The following is a 4,604-nucleotide window of genomic DNA, read 5'->3' as shown; positions in this document are numbered from 1 at the left end:
TTTGCTATGGACGGTTTCCTATTAGAAGAAAAAAGTAAACGGGGTTCTCTGGGTGTTGACTCAACCTGTCTACAGTGAGGCTAAATCTGGAGGATCAAAAGTTATGTTCCAAAGATCTGTGTGTCAGAAAACTAGAGAACTCCAGGCTTATGGCTCAACAGTAGTGCAAACAAAACACTTCTCATTTTTATCATTAAAGCAAGCAGAGGATGAGGTGACTTTTATGGTTAGATTAAGCAAATAAAAATATAGTGAGGAAAAACACCTTGTGTTATGTCTTGCCATCTTTGGTCATGTGAAAAGAACCAAGAATATTCCTCCAAGGGCTTTGTTTTTCCCACAAAGATAATATGGACATGCCAGGGGCTTTCTCTTTGTGTTCTTGCTTTCAAGTGCATTTACTTATCATCATTGATGCAATTCTTTCTAGAAGACCACCTTGTGGGAAAAATGTTCTGCCATCTGCCCCATCCACAGTTCAGTGTAAGTTCACAGCTTTCTTGCAGAGGTTTCCATACTTGGAAAATCAATGCATTGGCCATTTTAGGCACAGGCATGACCCAGGACATGAGATGGGAGAGATTTTAGAGAGTCTTCATTTAGACTCATTTGGTATATAAAACAAAAGTTTACTTCAATTCGCCTCAGCCAGAAATGGGAATATTTCCCTGGTCCAAAGAAAGCGCAAGCAGGAACTTGTGTGTGGAACTGAAGGCTATTAGTATGTTAGCCTCTTATTCAACAGAAGCTCCCTGGTAACACACTTAGAAATAGAAAGTCTCCAAGGCATGTGCATTTACACTTCTAAAGCCTAGCCTGCCTCACCGCACCAGCTACCCCACCATTCCCCAACTCCAACCACCAACACCACCATTCCAGAGGTTCTCTAGTTGTCTATTGCCTGGTAATAACTACTAAAAATGTTTATGCCTGTTTTCTCCCTCCAACAGGGAACAGGACAGGAGCCTACCACAGAGGGCCTCTGAAAGGCTCTACCCTGCAGGGCATTGAGGCAGATGTTGAGACTCATAGCCAACCTTTGGGCAGAGTGCAGGGAATCTTATGAAAGAAGTGGGAGATAGTAAGACCTGGAGAGGAAAGGAGCTCCACAATGAGAGCATCAGAACCAAAAAATCTGGTCACAAGGGTCTTTTCTGAAACTGATACTCCAGCCAAGGACACTCATGGAGGTGGCCTGGAACTCCTGCACAGAGGTAGCCTATGGCAGTTCAGTATCCAAGTGGCTTCCATAGTAATGGGGACAGGGACTGTCTCTGACATGAACTGATTGGCCTGCTCTTTGATCACCTCCCCCCCCCCCAAGGGGAAAGCAGCCTTATCAGGCCACAGAAGAAGACAATGCAGCCACTCCTGATGAGACCTGATAGAGGGAAGGGGAGGAGGACCTCCCTTTTCAGTGGGCTCGGAGAGGGACAGGGGTGGGGAAGAGGAAGGCCGGGATTGGAAGGGGAAGAGGGAGGGAGATACAGGGGGGATACAAAGTGAATAAACTGTAATTAATAAAAATTTAAAAAATAATTAAATAAAAAATGTTTATGCCTTAACCCATCAAAACTTTTATTGGTTTTCATGCCATAAGAAGGTTAGGACTCTGGTGGTGTCGTTTCTGTTTCATGTACCTGCAGTGGGGGTCACTTCACGGTAGTCAGCTGGCAATAAATTCATGTTATACCAAACACAGCTTAACACATGTTTTTGTTGTTGTTGTTTTGTTGTTATTGTTGTTTTAAAGGAGCTCTGGTAAAGTTTTATTAAAGGAAAACTTTCCTGATTTACTTTTCACCAGTCTGTTCCGGCATGCTTCTAATAATATCAGAATCACCTGGGCCAATGCTAGCCAGTGTGCATACTCTGTAGTATTTTCCACACGCTGTGCCCAGTTCAATATTATTGCCACTGTAGGGATGGACACCAGTTTTAGCCAACATGGCATAGTATTCTACTTCAGATTTCCTCAGAGCTGGGCAATTGTTGGCGAGAATAACCAATTTCGCTTTGCCTTGTCTGATCATCTTTAGAGTCTGTTTATATCCCAGAACATACTTTCCGCTTTTCTTAACAAGCTGGAGCCTAGAGCTGATCTACTCCAAAGACTTTTTCGTCTTCTTTGCAGCCACCATCTTCCTGCCTTAGGTGTGGGACAATCCCCAACCAAGATCAGCTGCCAAGATGGCCCAGCTTAACACAGGTTAAAGGGTCATTTCACCTTGGGATGTCCACTGAGCAACTTTGGTCTTCCTGCCAAGGTGGAAAGATGTCCAGGAAACCCTCAACTTTAAAGCCTGGGAAAGTATCCCAGCTCTGAGGTAGGGTAGTGTTCCAAGGGAGGGATATACTGAGATACAAGAGCCCAGGAGCCACAAAGGTCTAGCGTGGGACAGAATCTCAAGGGAAGGATATGCTGAGACACAGGAGCCCAGGAACCACACAGCCCCAAGAGGAGGCTTCCTCAGAGGACACACTGCAGCTCCCAAAGGATTGTACCCCCAGCTGAGCTGAGGCGCCTAGGAGACCAAGCTGGCTCCTTCTTCTTCACTTATTCTCTTCTGGGTTTCTTGGCTTCTTCCAATGAGAGGGTCACAAATCTCTTAAAAGAGATTTATTGAAGGGACAAATCCAGAAGAGGAGGGACGAACCCAGGAGCGGCTGCCTCTGTTCCCAGGAGGAGACAGCAGAGAACTGAGCAAACACAGCCTTTATATAGGATTTTTTAGGGGGTGGAGCTTTTTCTAGGGCAGATTTCCAGAGAGGGGTGTGGTGGGATTTCAAGTCCTGAGCATGGGGGGAAACTTAGCGATTGGTGGGTTTTTGTTCAGGCTTTTTACCTAAAATTAGCATAAATCTGAAGGGGTCCCACTGAGGGCCTGGAGAAAGGGGCTGGAACTACCAGTTTGATAGAGAGGTGTGGGGGAGGGGCCTATTAACTCATACCTCACAGGATTTACACAGACTAAAACTTTAAGCTAAACAAAACCACTTTCTTTAACTAAACTATGAACTTATAGTAAGGGGTCAGATTCCTGGTCCTGGCTCCTAGCTGGCAGTGCCAATCCATGCAAAGCTCCTTGTCTGGGAGGAATGGCTAGTTTAGACATAGTTGCCACAAAGGGGGCACCAGAGCTCACAGACTAGCTCTAGTCAAACCAGCCTCCCTCTCCTGGAGTTTCCTGTCAGCTGGAACTGAGGCCTCAGGTGCAGCGGTTTTCTCTGTGGCTTCAGCTTCTCAGTTTCTTCAGGAGTCTGATCTCCGGTCCTAGGCTTTGGAGGTATAGCCTCAGCTGCTCTGGAGTCCTGAGGTATTGCTGTCCAGAGGTGTGGAGAGGCTAGCAGCACAGCGTGAAGATCCAGGCACCCCTTTCAGGGACCACAATGGGTGGCATCCAAGGGAGCTGAAGAGCTGAAAAGGGTTACCCAGGGAAAGATGTAGGAGGAGCCCAGAGGCAAAACTTATAGCAGTCCCTGGCTGCTGGAGCTCCTCAGCAGGGGCCTGGACACCTTCCCTGTAAAGTATACAAAGTTTACAAAGTGTGCAAAGTTTTGATTGCTCTTTGATCGCTTTCTCCTGGTGGGCAGCCTTATCAGGCCACCGAGAAGGAGGAGGCACGCAGTCCTGACGAGACTTGGTAGACTGGGGTCAGATGGTAGGGGAGGAGGGTTCCCTCTTCTGAGGACTGGGGTGGTGGGAGGGTGAAGCCAGGAGGAGATGATGGAGGGAGCTACAATCATGATTTAAAGGGAATAAATTATAAAATAAAATAAAAATAAAATTAAAAAAGGAAAAAAATAAAGTTTTATTCCCCCCCAAACAAAACAAAACAAACGAAGGGAGTCTTGCAGGGAAGGCTTTCCTTGCTGTGACAAGCAAACAGATACCAAGACATATCGTCCCATTTCTTACATGATGGCTCATAACTTCCCAGAAACCCAAGTGGAAGCTGCAAGGCTTTTTTGAATATAGCTTCCAGGTGTCTGAGAAATATCACTCCATTTTATTAGTGAAACATGTCACTTGCTCAGGTTTAAGGGGAAGGACAGTAAGCTGACCAGGAAGAGGAGGGATAGATTTTGAGACTCTTTAGTTACAGACAAGTCAAGACAAGTCACCACATAAGTATGCATACTGCTTGCTTAGATTCAAGGAGAAAGCTACATGAGAAATGGAACTAAATGTCTGATCTGCTGGTTCAGGGGACTCAGGACATAGCTTCAGGATAGGCCATTAGTGGATTTCTCTGGAGGATTTATCCCCCGTAAATCTTGTTCATTTCAAGAACTGATGTAAAGAGGAATAGGTACAGTCTGTAAGACAAAAGGAATAGTACACCGGGTACTTACCACATAGTGTCGGGCGTGATGATATTGTAGAATGCACGTAAAGGACTTGGAACGGTGATTGGCACACAGTAAAAAGATCATCAGTACCAGCTCCATTATTATCATCATCACCACGCCACAATGAAAACACCTCCCAACAACAGGCAGGCATCAAAATGTAACTCCTCAGAGGCTTGTGGAAATATGATTTTTTTGAACCGTTTGACTGTTATACGCAAACTGCCAACAGTAACTCATTCAGAGTTTTG

General features: G+C 45.5%; 1 pseudogene; it reads right to left on the bottom strand.

The window, feature by feature from the left end:
• Window positions 1-1,751: 1,751 nt before the first annotated feature.
• Window positions 1,752-2,189, bottom strand: LOC129676117 (60S ribosomal protein L30-like; annotated as a pseudogene).
• Window positions 2,190-4,604: the final 2,415 nt, after the last annotated feature.

This window comes from Psammomys obesus, unplaced genomic scaffold, assembly GCF_907164565.1.
Source record: "Psammomys obesus unplaced genomic scaffold, mPsaObe1.curated_primary_1811, whole genome shotgun sequence".
In the NCBI taxonomy this organism is placed as follows: domain Eukaryota; kingdom Metazoa; phylum Chordata; class Mammalia; order Rodentia; family Muridae; genus Psammomys; species Psammomys obesus.
This window is presented reverse-complemented; position numbering and strand designations above follow the sequence as displayed.